This window comes from Prenolepis imparis, unplaced genomic scaffold (genome assembly GCF_030444845.1).
Source record: "Prenolepis imparis isolate NDT839.2.m4 unplaced genomic scaffold, iyPreImpa1.0 SCAF_14, whole genome shotgun sequence".
Lineage (NCBI taxonomy): Eukaryota > Metazoa > Arthropoda > Insecta > Hymenoptera > Formicidae > Prenolepis > Prenolepis imparis.
In genome coordinates this window covers 9,370,141-9,394,104 of record NW_028141172.1, presented here as the reverse complement: position 1 = coordinate 9,394,104, position 23,964 = coordinate 9,370,141, and the positions used below count along the sequence as shown (strand labels likewise).

Below are 23,964 nucleotides of genomic sequence, written 5' to 3'. Positions count from 1 at the left end.
TCAACGCACGAAAATCCAATATCTTAATTATTGATTGTATTGCATAAAAGTATTCAAATGGGATCTGCATTTAAGAACCTACGTTAATCTCTTTAATCATTATTTTAATACGATGTTTGAATTCGCTTGTTCGATAGCAGAACAAAAAATTTATTGCAATAAAGTAAGCTAGAAATTTTTGATTATAATGAATAAAATGTATATGTCAAGATCTTTTCTTATTTCAAACCGGATCTTACTTTAAAAATGCGCCTCATATAGGATATACATATACGTATATATATATAGAATATAATTATTCGTGAAAACTGTTGGAATAAGTAACTGTTGGAAGAAACACTGTGAGTATCATCGATCAAGCAGAGAGAAATGAATCATAAACAGAGCGCAGCAAATAAAGCATGATCAGATCGGTCTAGTCTGCGAAGTCAGTTACGATTGCGATTGCCATGAAAAAGGACAATGTTGCGCTTTATTTGTATCAAATAATATACTGTCATATAAACATCACACATCAATATGCACAAATAGTGGATTCTAAAAGATGCATAGTATGCACAATATGCATAAAAATAGTAATCCTAATTTTTTATATTTTTAGTGAAATAAAAAATATCACAAATATCAAAGTGGATAATATTTGATGCTTGTATAGAGGTGAAAGTGACAGAAAATCTATAATTCTATAATTTTCGTATTGCTTATAAATTGTTCGATTACCTTTTTATTGATTATCTTTTTACTAAATATTAAAAGAGGATTACAACAAAAATATATTATTATATTCGATACAATCAAGTGAATACGTGTTGCTTCGTATTGTTATTGGTTCCCATCGAAAAATTATAAAAATTACTATTTACTAAAAATTCCTTCATATGATCTAAGATATATATATTGTGATTGATTATAAAAAGATATATTAAAATGTAATATTGGAAGACAGTAACGCGATTCGCAAACTAGATTCTAAAGAATTCATCGAGCTCATAATAAAGTATCGAGTCGATTAGATCAAATCTGAATCATCCATAGAATAAAAAGAAAAACAATACTGGTGACTAAAAATTGAGCGCCAACATTCACCGAAGGAAGAGATTATTATGTTTAAGATGAGATTATGCGTTTTATTGAAAAGTTTAATGCTGGTGAAAGCAGCTATCGCGATTTTGACAAAGAATCATACCGTCACGGACAATCCATTTACGCAGGTAAGAATTTTTTTTTGCTTTATTAAAAAACAATTAAATGTTATTACAAGTAATTGTGCAGTTTATTTGAGTAACTAAACGTGTAATATAATAATATTACTTACTGTATAATAAAATAAAACTATACAAAAAACTAAAAAGTATGATGCAATGAGAAAAGATGTATAAAGCTTGAAAATTATATTTTGTTTATAAAGGATGTATAATATAGTACAAAGTTAAACTTAATTAAGGCGAAATATTAAAACTTGACTGCATTATGTTTGTGTTTCTATTGCTATTTTTAAGAATAATAATTATTAATATTAATGAGATTTTCTGTTAATTTACCACTATTTTGATACATATATACATATATATATGGCACTTGAATTGAGTTTTACGTGATTTTTCATCAATTTGTAAAAAGATTTTATTTACTTTATTAAATATTTATAATTATTTAATGATATAATAAGACTTGTGACTTAATTTTTTTTTAGCTAAATTAATTCAAAGAGATATCGTCATTTTTTTGTCTCAAGGATAGTTACATTTGTGCTATATACATATAATGGAGTGTCGACTATATTGGTATAATAAAATTCAAATTGTATCAATTAACTTTATACGGCCAATAGTTCAATGATATATACGTAACAGCAATCTATTCCAATCTAACTAGTAAAAATTTATAGATGTATATATACAGGGTGTCCGGTAATAGTCGCATCAACCGTCGTGTGCAGGTAGAGCTAGTTAAACCGAGTAGAAAAGTCCTCTACCATTTTGCGATATTCTCAATAATAAGAGAGATATTAATTAATAAAGGTCAATTCGCGTGACGACGGCGAGAAGAGACAGCCCAGTTTTATGTCGTTACTAAGCATGCGGCGAAAAGAAACAGTATAATGTTACACGGTTGCTAAGCGCGCGATGAAGCGGGGAGGAGCGCTTTACAAAAGACAGTAACTCCATACGAGTAGCGCTAACTCTGGACCCTCGAGTGGGCTGTCTCTTCTCGCCGCACGCTTATCATCGCGCGAATTGGCTGATTTTCTTTAATTTATTTCTCTCTTATTATTGAGAATATCGCAAAATGAGTAGAGGACTTTTCTACTCGGTTTAACTAGCTCTACCTGCACACGACGGTTGATGCGACTATTACCGGACACCCTGTATATATAACATTCATTGTATATCCATTTATATAGCCATATGAATATAGATATCCATTTAAACAGTTATATGTAGAATATGCACAAATTCTTATATCGTGGTAATGTCAATCGAAAGTTTATGGTATCCTGTTTTCCAGAATTTGTTCGCGTTAAAAGATATAACCATAATCAGAAAGAATTTCGACAAGATTTTAAGTACAAAAATTTATATAATTTCTATAATCACACATAAACACATATAAAAGAGAATATTTTAAACATTTTGATTCTTGAAATACAAATATTATTATTAAAATTTTAATCATAACGGACGGATTATTAAAAAGTAAACACGCTTACTTTAAATTGTTAACTAACAATCGCAAAAAAACTAAATCATTAGCTATAATTATCAGCAAAATCGCGTCAGGAATTGAAGAGAGTAACATTTTCATATATCATTTATTAAAAAAGAAACAATTATGAATTCTTATTAAATAATCCTTATTCTGCCTAATTTGCGTGAGTTTTTTTTTTTAAATAAGAATCATGTTTGATATTTCGCAAGAAAATATGTTGAATAATAAGAGTAAATATTTTAGAAATGAAATTACATAATATTTAACACATTATAAATGAGGAATGGAATTATAAATAAAAATATCTAGCTAATATTATTACAAATCAAAAAATGTTTTGCTCTTTTTAGTTATTTCGACATTTATGTTATTATTTATGGTAATCTTGTTCATATATATTTCTATATATACTATTTTATTTATCATTAAAAATACCGTGGAATTTCTGGCTTAGCTGCATTACTAATTTTTGTTATATGTTATATTTTATTAAGGATATTTCAGAGACCGAAAACAACAATCATCTCATTTTACAAAATCTCCAGGCGGATCAGAATTTTTCTGATAGCGTAACTATAAAAAATAAAGTCGATGAAGTCGATGAAGTTACATTTGCAAATATGTCCATGAACCCAGAATCTATTGGTAAGATGCAATAAATATATAGAACGTTAATAAAAAATTAACAAATAATTTACAAGTTGCAAGTATAATGTAAATTCAAGAGAGAGCAAAAATTAAATTTAAAAAAATATCAAACCATTTTCTAATAACAAAAATAATATAAAATTCATTCTGTCGAAAAGAGAGAAAAAATGTATACACTGTATGTAAAATAAAGCAAAATTTAGATAACACCATCAATTTCATTATTATTCTTGTTTATTTTAAATCAGTCGCAAATAATGTACCTCTGATTTGTTAATCAATAGGAAATTTTAGAAAAGAGTTTAGCATTTTATTGGAAGTTTTTTTGATTATAACTTAGCAATTACTTTTCTAACACAAGTCTTGAAACACATACACACACAAATACACAAGGGTTTTATGTTATTTCATTATTTTAAAAACTTGCTATGTTAATTTTGTAATATATGTTTATTTTTCACTTTTTTCTTTATTTTTATTGCACGTTAAATTATTATTTTTTTTTTTAATTTACCGGAACAATAAACTTAAACATATTAATATGTACCATCTTAAAATCTCTAGAAATAATTCCGAGCGAGCCAAGAGCATTCGTAGAGTTCAATGGATTTCTAAATGGAAAAATTAACATTTCTGTGACATTCAGGTGAAGAATCAAAGTTTTTAGTCTATATCCTTTTTTTCTCTAAAATTTAACATAGACATATAAAAATATTGATTCTGTTAAAAATTTATTAAATATGAAAAGGCTATATTTTATCTTACAGGTGGAATCAACCAAAACTTGAAAACAAAGTGATACAAGGATATACAGTGCAATGTTGGTTCATCGAGAACCTAAAAAAGATTCATATCTTTGACGACAAAACTATTTTAACTACAATGGAATGCACAGAACATAATCTAAAACCTAATACAACGTACTATTTTCGAGTACGAGCGTATACTAAAGCTGGTGCTGGTCCTTATACAGATTTAATGAACGTATCAACGACGCACGAAAATCCGATACCTCAATTATTGATTGCAGTGAATAACACTATTGCAATATGGAATCTGGATTTAAGAACCTACGTCAATCTCTTTACCTTTAATAGCAATGTTAATGCAATGGAAGTGGCTTATTCTGTAGCGGAACATAAAATTTATTGGATCCAGATAATTTCTAATATGCATGAGAATATATATGAGTTAATGTTAGGGGATATGAATAAAAATAATATTACAAAAATAACTAGTTTAAAAAGACATTCACACAATCTTTGCATCGATTGGATTCGAAGAAATCTATATTGGATGGAATATGACAACTTAACGAAATACATTATAAAGCTGGACTTAACAATGTGGCAAAATGGTATAGTCAAATATGATAAGATCTTGAAAAGTGAAAATCTTTTTTATTTCACTCTACAGCCGTCTAAGGGGTACGTTAACTTTTATTCACTAAAAAAATGAACACTTTTGTGTCTTTCAGTTAAGAATTTATATTATTTTCTAATTTTGCAGTAATAAACTATGATTTTGTAAAAAAGATATAACGAATCATAAAATCATTAATTATCAAAAAATTGTAAAAACTTAAGTTTATTATTCTTTTATCTTCAGGATTAAAATTATGTTTTATAATACATATATATATATTTTCCAGATTTTTATACTGGATAGAAAGGTTAAATGCAAAGTCATATATACAGTATGTAATAATGAAATCGGATCTTGACGGAGGAAATGTGCAATCTTTTTTAAAAACCGATATGACCTTTTGTCCATACAAAACATCATCTTCTAAAGTTTTACCAAATCAAATGGAGCTTGACATCACAAATACAGAGGAGCCGCTAATATTCTGGAGAAAAAACTATGAATTAATTGTTGCGAACATTAAAATAAATAAATGCAATTCGATTTCAACTGCTGAAATGGGCGCAAAGTTTCTGTCATATTTTATAACTGATAAAACAAACATTTATTTAAGTGGACTTTATGTAAATACATCAGATTATTATCTGTATATTTTAAAAAAGAAGTATGCACTTGTCGACAGTGAAAAAAACGCATCTAAACACGTGCAAATAATAAAAAGCACGGATTACTTTAATCCCATGATATCGTTTGGTAAATCATCCTCCTTACAACCATATCCTCGGAAGGAATGCCTTATACCAGATGAAAAAATTTATAATATTACAATAATAAAAATAACAGCAAAAAGTATTGTTTTGAAATTTAATACGACAGAATCGACTCGCAAGCACAAATGCAAAAACAACATACCAACTATTAAATATATCATCTACGTAAGCTGTTTGAATAATAATCTTCTTAACAAGTTCGATGAATCCTATATACAGACATACGAGCGGTATTATGAAATTCAGAATTTAACACCGTTTACAAAATACAAGCTGAAGCTAGCTGTGAGCAATTTTTACTCTGATCAATTATCGACGGACCTGCAATTCAGGTCGGAAGTAATATTGAAAACTAACTTGAGCAAGCTCAATGCACCGGAAAATGTAACGGTTCAGGTTCTGACGCCAACTATAGCGGCAGTTTATTGGATTCCACCCACGAAACTGAATTGTACGACAGTAACTTATAAAGTATATTGGGAATCAATTAACTCGGTGTACAGCACGCAACCCATAGAAGAACTATTTATTAATAATAAAGTAGACAACAAACATTTTACAATAATCCAACCGTTGCTGCCAGAACAGAAATACTTTGTATATGTACGTGTGTATCCAGCTAACTACAGCAATATATATAATGACAGTTTGAGCAAAACTGTGTACACGTACTCGGAACCGAACAATATAACTTTGAGCGGAGTTAACAAAAACAATATGAATATTTCGTGGATTCCTAGCGTTAATTTGACGATCCATTACGTACTGGAATACAAAAATGATGTGATGCAAAAATGGCAAATTGCAGATAATTTTGAGACAAATAATGGGACAGTAATGTATTATATAGAAAACTTGCTACCGGCAACTTCATACATGTTTTGTTTGATACTGACATATCCTGAGTACGAAAACTTTACATGGCCATCTGATGAAAGATTTATTTTTCATACACTTGGTAAGTAAATATGATAATATGTAGATATTTTAATATGATCTGTTTATTTGACATACATATAAATGTATTACAGAATTTTAAGAATGAAATATTTTTAATGATAAAATTATAAGTAGAAATATTCAAATAAGACAAAAAAATTAAAACTATATTTTTATGTAACAAAGGTGATGAATCAAGAATTCGAACTACCCAATATAATCTAACATTGATGTTAAGCCTTGCTGCTACCGTTATTGTAATCTACATCTGCTACTTTATTTATTGTTGTAAGTATATTTGATACACATTTTTTTAATTACAAATTATGATTAATGTAGTAAGTAGAGAGATTTTCTAAAAAAAAGTTAACTTACTTGTTAAAAGAGCAATATTTAAAATTTGCAATATTATTTAAATATATTATAACTTTATAATAGTATACCGACAACGCAAAGAAGGTAACGAGCAAGTTTTGACTAGGATTCTACATGAGGTACTTATCGGAAACGTTCAGCATAATGCGCTATACAGTCCTGCGTTGCAATATAATCTAAATAAATTTATGCTGACTAAAATCAAACGAGAGCAAATCACACTAACGAAACTCCTTGGCAGCGGCGCATTTGGAATGGTAAATTTTTCGTAACGTCATATTTTAAGTCATTAATGTTTAGATGTAGAAATAAGAAATACATATTTCTTAGTAAATGTTACACCGAAAAAATTGTTTTTTTGATATGCATTAATAAGTCCTCTTAATAGATATTCTTAATGAATAAGAATATTTCCAGCTTTTAAATTGAGAATACATTCTTATTTTTTTTGCAACTTTAGCGCCGCAATAAATAAATATTATAAATTAATAATAAATTTAAGATAAAAATTAATAAAATAAAATTATTTAAATTTATAATAAATTTATAAGTTTACAATTAATATTAAAAATAATAACATAATAATCAAAAATGTGTATTTTCCTATGTCAAATACATAAAAAATATTCAATTATATGTGTAACATATAAATATACATGTAATAAGTAACAAATGTCCATTTGTAAAACTGTTTTTTGTTATATCGATTAATAATTTTAATAATACACGAATAAAAAAACATCTCATCAATTATATATGTATTCTTGCATGTAAAGAATATCTCTTTAGATAATTTTTCTCCTAAATTAAGAGGATCTTTTTGGCGCCTATTTTATTGAAAGACATTATAAAGATAAGCGGCATATACTTAAGATAAGAATACAATTTTTTCGGATATATAAATCAACTTTTTAAAAGAAGTAGTAATACATTAATTTTTACGAGATATACATATGCACTTTATTTTTTATCGTTGAATTATTTAAAATAAAACGAAATATATATGTATAATGTTATAAGAAATTAAATTATCTTTTCTTTTTTAATAGAAGTTACATTAATTTTCATGATTTGCAGGTGTACCAAGGGAATGTCAAGGATTTAGAAGAACCGGGATCAGAGACTTCCGTTGCCATAAAAATGTTAGAAAAGTGTGCTTCTGTCGAAGAAAAAAAGAAATTTTTGCAAGAGGCTAAGCTTATGAATCATTTTAGACACGAACATGTGTTAAGATTACTAGCTGTCTGCTTAGACGAGGATTCTCCATTACTCGTGTTGGAATTAATGGAAACTGATCTGCAAAAATATTTGAGAGAGTGTCGAATATTACAACCTTCTGATTTACACGCTTTGCGTCTTCAAGATTTGCTCGCTATGTGCGAAGATGTTGCGCGAGGCTGTTGCTATTTAGAAGAGCTGCGCTTTGTGCATAGAGATCTCGCGTGCCGAAATTGTTTAGTGTCTGCGAGAGATCGTGATAATCGTATTGTCAAAATCGGTGATTTTGGACTTGCGAGAGATATTTGCAGGGATGACTATTACCGCAAGGTAGATATAATTAATTAAAAAAGATGAAACTTTTTGAAAGTGTTTTTCTATTGTATCGTCTTTATATTATTATATTATATCTTTAAGTCAAATAGAATTTAAGAAAAATGAAGACCATGTATATATTTTTATATATATTTCTCCAATATATATGTATATAATGTATAATGCAAAATATTAGTGAACAAAATGTATAATGCAAAATATTAGTTTCTTGCTTAAGAATACTTACTGCAAAAATGGATAATTAGAATAGGAGATTTATCTTTGTTAAAATTTTATTTTAGGAAGGAGAAGGTCTGCTTCCTGTTCGCTGGATGGCACCGGAATCCCTAGCGAACGGAGTATTTACTTCTCAGAGCGATGTTTGGTCATTCGGAGTACTAATGTGGGAGATTACATCATTGGGTGAGCAACCTTACTCTACAAAATCTAATCTCGAAGTGATGAATTACGTACACGAGGGAGGCAGGTTGCAGATGTCTCTCGACTGTCCATCCTTGTTATATCTATTGATGCAGCGTTGCTGGGGTGTAGCGAATGCCAGACCAAATTTTAAAATTTGTCTGAACAATATTATAGATCTAAGAAGCGACATAAAAGACGCAAAATTGCATCCAATATGAATATTATTTAGCCGGCACAATTAATTAATTATTTGAACATGTGTATATTAAAGAGAAACGAATTTTTGCACATTTATTTGAAATATTTGAAAATATGTCTGTATTAGACATCTCTATATATGTTTGTAAGTAAATTGGTCATTGTCATTTTATAATCTTATTTTTCAAAGAAACGTAATAAACTATATGTTTACTAGAAGTTTTATAATTTGATCGAATGCAGATGCATCGTGACCTATTACAAAGGGAAATCTTAATATGTAAGAGTGAAAAAGATAGTATTTTGCGATTCGTTGATTAGCTTTAAAGAATTTATCGAATGATGTACAAAAAACATCTAATATTAGACATTAAAATTTTAATTATTGTATTTATTCAATATCATAGCGCGAAAATTACAAGTGCCCTTTAATTATGTAAAGGATAGTTAATGTTTTATTGGAAAATGGGAGAATTGTTGCCTTGCTTCGTAAATTCGCCAGTGACCTACAATAGGTGTTATCTCAGAGAGGATATAAATGACTCTTTGAAAAATGGTTCTAATTTATTGTATTATGGCACTGCATATTTAACTAAAAGTACTAACGAATAATCACGTACTTCTCGTAGGATTTAGGATATATTGCAGTTCTGTTCAGTATCCAGAAAAAGTACTCTACTGTATATGGTTGTTGTAAGTTTCACTCCAGTAAAAGATTTCTTTATTATAAAAAATTAAATATTTTTACATATGTTAATTTACATGTATAACTGTAAAACTATAAACAAAAAAGTTGATGTTAAAAAAATTTACTTAAATAATTTAAACTGCATAATCAAAAAGCTTGACATTATATAAGCTTGACATTAAAAGCTGATATAAAAAAGATGTATAAAGTTTGTTAATATTACATTTAAAATTACCACATGTAAAAATAGATGTTATGTAGTATAAAATTCGTTTCACCATTTGACATTAAAATATGAAAAGAGAAGTTTTATCTATCAAGAAGTATCAGTTCAAATAGGTGGTTATTTTCGATACTTTTAGAAATGACATATGAAGATAGATAAAATTACTATAAAATTTTTTGTTTTTTTAATATCTATTCTCGATATTCTATAATTTTTATTTTAAATTTATAATACACAACTAGAAACATGTAGATAAATTAATGTATAGTGTATTAAATACATAATAAACTTTCTTACCGATATATTCTTACCGATTTCATTTTATACAGTCACGTTATCAGAATAATCTTAGACACAGATTCGTTGTTTGATGACATGTAGTAATCCTTGATCTAGAAGTTGATTTAAAATGTTCTATTGATGTATAGCTTGTAAGTGTGATCTATCTCGTTGGATCGCTTGAAAATATTTCAAAATAAATATTACATGTAATGGTTTGCATTATCTTTAACAAAAAATGAGATATTAATTTTTAAAGTCAATAAAATTCGCTTACAATACTTTATAATTATATAATATATGTATAATGTTCTATATTATTATTAACACATTTGCATAAGAAAAATTTTAAACTTTAGCATATATTTCGTTTACTAACACTGAAAAATAATAAAATAATTCAACTTCTTTTTTTATAAATGCGTTTATTATAAAAAAAGAAGTTGAACTCACAGTTTTAACAATGTTTATATTTCAACAATAAATGTTTTTATTATCATTTTCTTCCTCGTCATAGAAATTTTATAACTTTCTGTGTGCGTACGCGCACGTGTGTGTGTGTGTGTGTGTGTGTGTGTGTGTGTGTGTGTAAATAACTTGTTAAATTTCTTTTCTATTGTTATATTTTTAACGCAAACAAATTTTGAAGAGCACGATATCATAAACTTTGTATCCCGTGAGAGAAAATATGTACATAATATGTGTGTATAGTAAAGTATACATATACATTAAGTGATAAATAGTATATAAATTCGCACATATAGCGAGTTATAGCTGTTGCGCATATTTATTGATTTATTGATTCAGAGCCAATTCGAAGATTCATTGTATTGATCTTTTACTTCGATACTTAGTAATTGTTTTGTTACAATTTATTTTAACTCTAAAATTTTGATTTTTTAATATTGTATTAAATAAAAAATAATTTGCCTTTTTCTCTGTAAGTTTTATACAAAAATTTATAAATATAAATAGATATTTACAGATAAATAAAAATGTATAAAAAATTACAGAAAATTCATGAATAAATAAATCAAAGTGTCATATACATATGTATGTGTTTATCAATGTAACATTGAGTAAACGGACTCATTAATGTTAAAATTTTTTATTCTTATATATAACAATTTTGAACATGACAACAACAAAAATACATATTAGGTTTAAATTTTAATATCGCGTTTTAACTACGTTTAATCGGATAGATTTATTATCTTAAAAAATTAGAAACAATTGAAATATGTGTAAATTCGTGTATTTGCGCAAAATTAAAAAAATTTTAAAAGAAATGAAAAAATCAATTTTAAGCTATAAACAATGACAGATTTCTTTATATTTTGACATGGGAAATAACTGTAATAAATCTGAAAAATCGGCGTCTAATGTTCTCCGAGGTTTACTTGTGAGAAGCGATATAGAAGACGTAAAATTGCAAGCAATAAATATTATGTAGTCGATACAGTTAATTAATTATTTGTACATGTGCATATGAAGGAGAAACGAGTTTTTGCACGTCTATTTGAGATATTTGAAAATAGATGTCTGTATTATACGTGAATTGCACATTGTTATTTCATAGTATTATTTAAAACAAAGAACGTAATAAACTATAATATATTTATTAGAAATTTTATAACTTGATCATGTGCATTGTGATCTGTTACAAAAGGAAATATGTAAGAGTGAAAGATAATAACTTGCGATTCGTAGATTAGCTTTAAAGAATTTACCGAATATATATAAAGATTTATATAAAGATATATAAAGATTTTAATTTATTGGATATTAATGTTTTAATTTTTGTCTTATTAATTCAGTATACATGGCGCGAAAATCACGAGCACTTCTTAATTATGTAAGGGCTAGTCAATGCTTTATTTTTATTAGAAAATGATTATGTGTTACCTCAGAGAAGATTCAAATGACTCTTTGAAAAACGATTCCAATTTATCTTATTATGGCATGACATGTACGTATAATATATATAACTAAAAGTACTAATATTAATAAGCTGTCACGTACTTCTCGAAGGATCCAAGGTATATTGCAGCTCCGGTCAGCTTCCAGAAAGCCATTCCACTGTGTTTGGATCTAAACTTTATTCAAGTAAATGATATTTGTTATTAAAGAAAATTAAATGTTTTTACAAATGTTAATTTACATGTATAACTGTAAAACTGTACAAAAAAGACGTTAAAAAAATTTACTTAAATAAAAACTGCTTAAACAAAAAACTTGATACAAAAAAGGATGTATGTATAAAGTTTGTTAATATTACATTTAAAATTGCCACATTTATAAATAGATGTTATGTAGTATAAAATTATGCTTTTATAATTATAAATGTGGCCGTATACATATATTAAAACGTAGCCCAAATATGTTTTTGAAACTTTTATATTTAAAAATAAAGATTTATAATATTAATGAGTCTTCATTTTCTATAAAATTGTTAAAGTAGCATCAATACTTTTAGTAAAACACATAATATTTTTAATGTTCCTGACAATAATTTTCTTCTTTTTTACGCGATTTTTACGAGATTCTCGACTATGGGTAATCAATACTGATCAATGTTCCATGCGATCTTCTCAATGATTCAGATATACTCAAATCGATGTTCCTTCATGTCTCTCGATTACTTCTTTGTAACACGTCAACTTCGTGTGCGTGAGCGAATGTGTATAAATTACGAGTTTTTATATCTGAATATTACTTTTTGAAACTCTATTTCATGATTAATTATAATAATCTTTATGATCCAATTATAAAATAATTGATAAATCAATAATTACTGCATTTTCTTCGATCAAAATGTACAGTAAAATGTATGTAGTATATTCAATTGTATTAAAGATTGTTATACACACAGGCGTAATCAAATTTTTTTCGCAATTTTCAAAATGTACAAGTAGAAAAACGATAGAATAAAAAAACAAATAATATATTATTTATAATTATAAATTATAATTATAAAATATTAAATTATAATTATAAAGTATTATAATAAACTTGCTTTCTTGAAGCGTAAAAATTCTTAAATTTATTTTGGATAATATAGATATTATTTTTATGCTTTCAATGTATAGTAAACTTACTTCTTATTAGCATAAATTTGCATAAATTAATTTATCTTGCAACCCTATTTAGAGAATGAAGCTACTATAGATCGACGTGAATAGAATACCTACAAGCAAACTCAACTTGCCAATTATTTATTGCATTAATTATACTTCGGGACAATATTTGTCCGCATCTTTTAATTTAAACATTTGACCATTAACCCAGCGAGAAGTGATTGGTTGAATCGATGTCAATTGCACGATCGATTCAATCACGATTTCTCTGGAAAGAGCATTTTATGATCATTTGCATGTATCAGAAAATCACTTAATGAATTACTGTTTCCTTTAAAGAAAGGTCTATGATATGTGTAAGGCTGTATATAATTTTAAATATACCTTATGCACTTCTTTCATTTTTTTCACGAAGATTGTAAATATAAATATTTTTTTTATTTTAAATGTAAGGCAGTGCAATTAACAAATTAAAACTCTCTGTGAACAGTTTCCAAGAATAATTATATTCTATATATATATATATATATATATATATATATATATATATATAGTTTCGTGGAAACTGTTCACAGAGAGAAATTTTATCTTAGAATTTACTCTGAAAATCATGATAATCGTGAGACAATATGGTTTAAAAAAAATTTTATGAAAATTTCTTTGATTAATATTTATCACAATAAAAAATAATAATATTCATTACAATAAAATATAAAATATGTTTAATTTTACAAAAAGTATAGTAAAATTAATCAAGAATATTTAAAAAATTTTTTCATACTATATTGTCTCACGATTACCATGATTTTCTGGGGTAAATTCTAAAGAAGGTAAATTCTAAAAGAAAATTCTCTCTGTGTTAGAAAAAGTAACTGTTGGAAATAACATTGATTGTGACTATCGTCGATCATGCAGAGAGAAATGAATCATACAGAGCTCAGCAAATAAAGCACAATCAGTATAATCTGCGAAGTCAGTTACGATTGTGATTGCCACGAAAAAAGACAACGTTCCGCATCATTTGATTCAAATACTGTCATATAAACGTCACACAACAATATGCACATATAGTGGATCCTAATAACATGCGTAGTATACGATATGCATAAAAGAAGTAATCATAATTTTTTATATTTTAGTGAAACAAAAAATATAGCAAATATCAACGTGGATAATATTTTATGCTTGAATAGCGGTGAAAGTGACAGAAAATTTATAATTCTATAATTTTCGGATTGCTTATATAAATTGTGTGATTGTATTTTTATTGATTATCTATTCACGAAATAGTAAAAGAAATTACAACAAAGATAAATTATTATCTTGGATACAATCAAGTGAATACGTGTCGCTTCGTATTTATTTTTGTTATTGGTTCCCATCGAATAATTATAAAAGTTACTATTTACTAGAATATTGTCATTAATCATAAAAAGATATATTAAAATGTATTGATAGACAATAACGCGATTCGCAAACTAGATTTTAAAAAATTCATCGAGCACATAATAAAGTATCGAGTCGATTAGATCAAATCTGAATCATCCATAGAATAAGAAAAAATCAATACTGGTGATTAAAAATTGAACGCCAACATTCACCGAAATTATTATGTTTAAGTTGAGATTATACGTTTTATTGAAAAGTTTAATGCTGGTGAAAGCAGCTATCGCGATTTTGACAAAGAATCATACCGTTCCAGACAACCTTTTCACGCAGGTAAGAGATTTTTTTCGCTTCATTAAAAAACAATTAAATGTTATTACAAGTAATAGTGCAGTTTATTTGAGTAACTAAAACGTGTAACATAATAATATTACATACTGTATAATAAAATAAAACTATACAAAAAACTATAAAGTATGATGCAATGAGAAAGGATGTATAAAGCTTGAAAATTTTATTTTGTTTATAAATAGATGTATAATATAGTCAAAAATTAAACTTAATTAAGACAAAATATTAAAATTTCACTGTATTATGTTTGTGTTTCTATTGCTATTTTTAAAATTAATAATTATTAATATTAATAAGATTTTCTGTTAATTTTTAACTATTTTAATACATACTTACATACATACATATATTTATAACACTTGAATTGAATTTTATGTGATTTTTCATCAATTTGCAAAAAGATCTTATTTACTTTATTAAATATTTATAATTATTTAATAATATAATAAGACTTTTGTAAATTAATTTTTATTTAACTAAATTAATTCAAAGAGTTCGCGTCATTTTGATGTGTCAAGGATGGTTGCATTTGTGTCATATACATATAAAGGAATGTCGACTATTATATATTGGTATAATAAAATTCAAATTGTATCAATTAACTTTATACGGCCAATAGTTAAATGAACAACATACGTAACATCAATCTATTCCAATCTAACTAATAAAAATTTATAGATGTATATATATAATATTCATAGAATATCCATTTATATAACCATATTTATATAGCCATATATATTCTTATATATCGTGGTAATGTCAATCGAAAGTTTATGGTATCCTGTTTTCCAGAATTTGTTTGCGTTAAAAGATATAACCATAATCAAAAAGAATTTCGACAAGATTTTAAGTACAAAAATTTATATCATTTCTATAATCACACACATACACATAAAAGAGAATATTTTAAACATTTTTATTCTTGAAATACAAACGTTATTATTGAAATTTTAATCATAACTGACGGATTATTAAAAATTAACCTCGTTTATTTTAAAATGTCAACAAACGATTGCAAGAAAACTAAATCATTAGCTATAACTATCAGCAAAATCGCTTCAGGAATCGAAGAGAGTAACATTTTCATATATCATTTATTAAAAAAGAAACGATTATTAATTCTTATTAAATAATCCTTATTCTGCATATTCTACGTGACATTCTTTTTAATATAAGAATAATGTTTAATATTTCGCAAGAAAATATGTTGAAAAATTATACGAATAAATATTTTAGAAATGAAATTACATAATATTTAACACATTATAAATTAGGAATGAAATTATAAAATATCAAGCTAATATTATTAAAAAACAAGAAATTTTATGCTTATTTTATTTATTTTGACATACGATGTTATTTTTTATTGTAAACTTATTTATATATATTTTTATATATACTATTTTATTTATCATTATTGATACCTACCATGGAATTTCTGGCCTAGCTGTCAAACTTATTTTTTTTTATATGTTATATTTTATTAAGGATATTCCAATGTCCGAAAACAACAATCATCTCATTTTACAAAATCTCCAGCCGGATCAGAATTATTCTGAAAGCGTGACTATAAGGAGTGAAGTCAATGAAGTAGATGAAGTTACATTTGCAAATATGTCCATGAACCCAGAATCTATTGGTAAGATGCAATGAATATATAAAACGTTAATAAAAAATTAACAAAAAATTTACAAGTTGTAAGCAAAATGTAAATTCAAGAGAGAGTAAAAATTATAAAAAAAAAAATATTAAACCATTTTCTAATAACAAGGATAATATAAAATGCACTCTGTCGAAAAGAGAGAAACAATGTATACACTGTATGTAAAATAAAGCGAAATTTAGATAACACTATCAATTTCATTATTTTTTTTGTTTGTTTTAAATCATAAATATTTTTTCTTCTTTCTTTATTTTTTCGTTGCACGTTAAATTATTATTTTTTTTTAATTTACCGAGATAATCAACTTCAACATACATATAAATATGTACTATCTTAAAATCTCTAGGAAAAATTCCGAGCGAGCCAAGAGCATTCGTAGAGTTCAATGGATTTCTAAATGAAAAAATCAACATTTCGGTGACATTCAGGTGAAGAATCTAAGTTTTTCGTCTATATCCTTTTTTCTCTAAAATTTAACATAAACATATACAATAAAAATATTAATTCTTAAATTCGTTAAAAAATTATTAAATATGGAAAGGCTAAAATTTGTGTTACAGATGGAACTAACCTGAATTTGCAAACAATGTGATACAAGGATATACAATGCAATGTTGATTCATCAAAAATCTAAAAAAGATTCAAATCTGTGCCGACAAAACTATTTTAACTACAATGGAGTGCACAGAGTATAATCTAAAACCTAATACAACGTACTATTTTCGAGTACGAGCGCATACTAAAGCTGGTGCTGGTCCTTATACAGATTTAATGAACGTATCAACGACGCACGAAAATCCGATACCTCAATTATTGATTGCAGTGAATAATACTATTGCAATATGGGATCTGGATTCAAGAACCTACGGCAATCTCTTTACCCTTAATAGCAATGTTGATGCAATAGAAGTGGCTTACTCTGTAGCAGAACATAAAATTTATTGGATCCAATCGATTATTAATGGACATAAGTATATACGAGAGTTAATGATAGGGGATATGAATAAAAATAATATTACAAAAATAACTAGTTTAAAAAAAAATTCATACAATCTCTGCATCGATTGGATAGGAAGAAATCTATATTGGTTAGAATATGACGACTCAACGATATACATTACAAAGCTGGACTTAACAATGTGGCAAAATGGCATAGTCAAATATGATAAGATCTTGAACAGAAACAGTCGTTATTTAACTATACAGCCGTCTGTGGGGTACGTTAACTTTTATTCACTTGAAAAAATAAACACTTTTGTGTCTTTCAGTTAAGAATTAATATTATTTTCTAATTTTGCAGTAATATACTATGATCTTGTAATAATGATATAAAAAAACATAAAATTATTAATATAAAATTGTAAGAACTTAAGTTTATAATTTATTTAACTTCACGTTTAAAATTATGTTTTATAATACACATATATAATAATATATATATTTTCCAGATTTTTATACTGGATAGAAGTGTTTTCAGATACGCAGTTTGTAATAATGAAATCGGATCTTGATGGAAGAAATGTGCAATTTTTTTTAAAAACCGATATGACCTTTTGTCCATACAAAGTATCATTTTTCGACATTTATTATAAAATAAAGCTTGACATCACAAATACAGAGGAGCCGCTAATATTCTGGAGAGAAAACCATAAATTAATTGTGGCGAACATTAAAATAAATAAATGCAATTCGATTTCAATTGCTGAAATGGGCACACAGTTTATGTCATATGTTATAAATGATAATACAAACATTTATTTAAGTGGACATAATGAAAAAACATCAGATTTTTATCTTTATATGTTAAAAAAGGAGTATGCACTTGTCGACAGTGAAAAAAACGCATCTAAACACGTGCAAATAATAAAAAGCACGTATCACTTTACTCCCCTAATATCGTTTGGTAAATCATCCTCCTTACAACCATATCCTCGGAAGGAATGCTTTATACCTGATGAAAAAAATTATAATATTACAATAATAAAAATAACAGCGAAAAGTATTGTTTTGAAATTTAATACGACAGAATCGACTCGCAAGCGCAAATGCAAAAACAAAATACCAACTCTTAAATATATCATCAACGTAAGCTGTTTGAATAATAACCTTAATAACAAGTTCGATGAATTCTATATGCAGACATACGAGCGGCATTATGAAATTCAGAATTTAACACCGTTTACAAAATACAAGCTGAAGCTAGCTGTGAGCAATTTTTACTTTGATCAATTAACGATGGACCTGCAATTCCGATCGGAAGTCATACTAAGAACTAACGAAAGCAAACTCAATGCACCAGAAAATGTGAACGTTCAGGTTCTGACGCCAACTATATCGGCAGTTTATTGGATGCTACCCACGAAACTGAATTGTGCGACAGTAACTTATAGAGTATATTGGGAAACAATTAACTCGGTGAACAGCACGCAACCGATAGAAAAGCCATTTATTAATAATAAAGTAGACAACAAATTTTTTACACTAATCCAATCGTTGCTGCCAGAACAGAAATACTTAGTATAGTACGTGTGTATCCAGCCAACTATACCAATCTCTATAATGACAGTTTGAGCAAAACCGTGTACACGTACTCGGAACCGAACAATATAACTTTGAGCGAAGTTAGCATAAACAATATGAATATTTCGTGGATTCCTAGCGTTAATCTGACGATACATTACATACTGGAATACAAAAATGATGCGATGCAAAAGTGGCAAATCGCAGATAATTTTGAGACGAATAATAAGACAGTAACATATTATATAGAAAACTTGCTACCGGCAACTTTATACAAGTTTCGTTTGATACTGACATACCCTGAGTACGAGAACTTTACATGGCATCTGATGAAAGATTTATTTTTCAAACACATGGTAAGCAAATATGATAACATGTAAATATTTTAATACGATCTGTTTATTTGACATATAAATGTATTACAGAATTTTAAGAATTAAATATTTTTAATGATAAAATTATAAGTAGAAATATTCAAAGAAAACAAGAAAATTAAAACTATATTTTTATGTAATAAAGGTGATGATTCGATAATTCGAGCTACGCAATATAATTTAACATTGATGTTAAGCCTTGCTGCTATCGTTATTGTAACCTGCATCTGCTATCTTATTTATTGTTGTAAGTATATTTGATACACATTTCTTTAATTACAAATTATGATTAATGTAGTAAGTAGAGAGATTTTCTAAAAAAAAGTTAACTTACTTGTTAAAAGAGCAAAATTTAAAATTTGCAATTCATAATAATATTTATTAAATATATTATAACTTTATAATAGTATACCGACAACGCAAAGAAGGTAACGAGCAAGTTTTGCTTACGATTCTACATGAGGTACCTATCGGAAACATTTAGCTCAATACGCTATACTGTCCTGCGTTGCAATATAATTCAAATAAATTTATGCTGTCTAAAATCAAACATGAGCAAATCACACTAACGCAACTCCTTGGCAGCGGCGCATTTGGAACGGTAAACAATTTTCGCAACGTCATATTTTAAGCTCAAAACATTAATGCTTAGATATAGAAATGTGAAATACGCATTTCTTTCAATAAAAGTTACAGTAAAAGTTATATAAATCAACATTTTAAAAGAGATAGTAATACAATAATTTTTATGAGCCATACATATGCACTTTATTCTTTTTTGTTGAATTATTTAAAATAAAATAAAATATATATGTATAATGTTATACGAATTTAACTTATCTTTTCTTTTTTATTAAAAGTTACATTAATTTTCATGATTTCGCAGGTGTTTCAAGGGAATGTCAAGGATTTAGAAGAACCGGGATCAGAGACATCCGTTGCCATAAAAATGTTATGAAAGTATGCCTCCGAGGAAGAAAAAAAGAAATTCTTGCAAGAGGCTAGGCTTATGAATCACTTTAGACACGAACATGTCTTAAGATTACTAGCTGTCTGCTTAGACGAGGATTCTCCATTACTCGTGTTGGAATTAATGGGAAGTGATCTGCAACAATATTTGAGAGAGTGTCGAATATTACAACCTTCTGATTTACACGCTTTGCGTCTACACGACTTGCTCGCCATTTGCGAAGATGTTGCGCGAGGCTGTTGTTATTTGGAAGAGATGCGCTTTGTGCATAGAGATCTCGCGTGCCGAAATTGCTTAGTGTCTGCGAGAGATCGCGAGAATCGTATCGTCAAAATCGGTGATTTCGGACTTGCCAGAGATATTTACAGGGATGACTATTACCGCAAGGTAGATATAATTAATTAAAAAACATAAATCTATTATAAGTATTTTTCTATTGTTGCGTCTTTATGATATTATTGTATATCTTTAAGTCAAATTGAATTTAAGATAAATGAAAACTATGTATATATTTTCATATATATTTCTCCAATATTTATTTATATATATAATGTATAATGCAATGTATTAGTAAACGTTTTTTGCTTAAGAATACTTATTTAAAAAATTGATAATTAGAATAGAAGATTTAACTTTATTGAAATTATATTTTAGGAAGGAAAAGATCTGCTTCCTGTTCGTTGGATGGCACCGGAATCCTTAGTGGACGGAATATTTACTTCTTATAGCGATGTTTGGTCATTTGGAGTACTAATGTGGGAGATTACATCGTTAGGTGAGCAACCTTACTCTTCCAGAACTAATCTCGAAGTGATGGATTATGTACGCATGGGAGGCAGGTTGCAGATGCCTCTCAACTGTCCATCCTTGTTATACCAACTAATGCAGCGTTGCTGGAGTGCAGCAAATGACCAAACTTTAAATTTTGTCTGAACAATATTATAGCTTTAAGAAGCCACACAGAAGACGCAATATTGAATCCGACGCATCAATGAATATTATATAGCCGGCAATTAATTAATTGTTTGTATATGTGTATTTTAAGAAGAAACGATGAGTATTACATCAATGAGATATTTGAAATTATACTGTCTGTATTATACGTTTATATATATATATATATATATATATATATATATATATATGTATATGAATTGGTCATAGTCATTTCATAATTTATATTTATTTTTCAAAGATGCATAATAAACTATATATTTACTAGAAGTTGTTTAACTGCTCGAATGCAGATGCAGCCTGATCTGTCACAAAGGAAAATCTTAATAAGTAAGAGAAAGATTTAATTTGCGATTTGTAAATTACCTTTAAAGAATTTACCGAATGATAAATAAAATGGATATCATTTTAGAGATTGAAGTTTTATTTATTATCATATTAATTCAGTATCATAGCACAAAAATGACAAACGCTTTTTAATTAGGCCAAGCCAATGCTTTATTAGAAAGTGGTAGAGAATTCGGTACTCCGTAAATTCGCTAGTTGCATAGATGTTATCTTAGAGAAGGATCAAATGACTTCTTGAATGACGATTCCAACTTATCTCATTATGGCATTGCATGTTTATTTAAAATTTTAAACAAGTAAGAAATTTTTTTCTCTATTTTTTCTCTAAGTAAGAACTATTTCTCTTAGTAAATAAACCATGGGAGCTTGACTTTCTTCGATTGTTGAAGGAATTTTGTCTCGTAATTCAGTTTTTATATTAGTTTCAAATTAATTAATTAATTTCTTCTAATAAGTAACTCTATCTTAACTTGACTTTCTTTTTCATGAGTGCTTTCGTTATCACTAAAATTTCAATAATGTTTATATTTTAACATATATATGTGTGATATATATATTTTTATTATAATTTTCTTCATGATCACAAAAATTTTATAAATTCCTGTATTAAAAACATCTTATGAAATATTTTTTAATGCAAACGAATTTTCTGGAGAGCACAATGTTATGAACTTTTAATTTATGTCTGATAAAAATATGTACATACATATATAACACACACACACACACACACACACACATACATATATATATATATATATATATATATATATATATTAAGTGATAAATAGTGTATATAAATTCTCACACATATAGCAAAAGTGACAGCTTATTGCGCATATTATTCATAGATTGATTAATTGTCCCCAATTCGAAGTTCAATTGCACCAATTTTTCACTTCGATGTTTAGTAGCCGTTGAGCATGTGAATTATTTTAACTCAAATTTTCTTATTTTCTATATAAATTTCGTTAAATAAAAATAATTTAACCTGCAAGTTTTAAATAAAAATTAGTAAATTTAAATATATCTAGAGAAATAAAAATGTTTTAGAAATTACAAACAATTTTTGTAAATGTGTCACAAACTTATTAAGTAAAGAAAAAAATGAAATTAACGAAATCATTAATATTTTAAATTTTTTTTTTAAATCTAACAATTATATTATAATAATACATATTGTTTAAAAATTTTAATATATCGTCTGAATTAAATTTAATTTTAAGTTTTAATTTGATTATATAACATTGATTTTTGAATGTGTGACGTAAAATTAATAAACTGTATATACATTTTTAAAAAATTAAAACTCTCTTTAGTTTTTCGTATTATACAGTTTTAATTACACAAATAGTGTATTATCTGCAATATATAACATTCAATTTTCTCCATGAAAAAATCTTTTATTTGCGTAAAGTATATTAATTAGAGTTCACGAGAATACTTTTCTTCGTAACTTCTTGGACCGAAGCTTCAAAGATCCTCCAGAATCCCTAGATTTCCTGACGAAAACGTTATGGTCATTTTCGTTATCATTAACAGTTTTAGTAAAACATATAACGTTTGTAACGTTTTTAACATAACAATTTTCTCTTCTTGTAGATATTTTTATACTCGATCGGCTTTCATACGATTCTCGACTATGACCAATGTTCCATGTAATCTTCACAATGATTTAAATACCACTAATCGAATTGATGTTCCTCCATGTATCTCGATAAATTTTGAGTTTTCTCTTACTTGATAAAACTCTTACTTGATAAAACTATTTCAAATATTAATCCAAGATAAGGTTTTATAACATATTATTTACAACATATCACTATTCTAATTTTTTTAACATATTATTTTACAACTTAATTTGCAAATTAACGCTTAAAATTAACATTTAAAAAACAGCTATTTGATGCGTTTATTTGCTAATTAAATTTTCATATTAATATATTACATAAGTAAAAGTAATGTTTTAAATAATATGTTACAATATTTTAAACTGGATTAACATTTTTGACAGTTATAAACTGATTTCTCTAAAAAAAGTATTATTCGCGGATAAGATATTATAGCATATTATTTTACAACATATTAAGTAGGTATACTATGCCAATTCTAACCCTCGGGGCTCCGTGGGGAGTGCGGGGCGCGGGGGTATCTCTCGGTGCGTG

General features: G+C 27.0%; 1 pseudogene across 1 annotated transcript; it reads left to right on the top strand.

The window, feature by feature from the left end:
• Positions 1-831: 831 nt before the first annotated feature.
• LOC145945099 (uncharacterized) lies at positions 832-22,155 on the top strand (annotated as a pseudogene). The gene is made up of 18 exons (XR_014426794.1): positions 832-1,211; positions 3,214-3,354; positions 3,922-4,003; positions 4,125-4,784; positions 5,009-6,450; positions 6,618-6,719; positions 6,870-7,063; positions 7,884-8,354; positions 8,642-8,994; positions 14,817-14,949; positions 16,459-16,609; positions 16,980-17,061; positions 17,194-17,850; positions 18,082-19,509; positions 19,673-19,774; positions 19,935-19,990; positions 20,414-20,884; positions 21,152-22,155. The product of XR_014426794.1 is annotated as an uncharacterized LOC145945099 (transcript).
• The last annotated feature ends 1,809 nt before the right edge of the window (positions 22,156-23,964 follow it).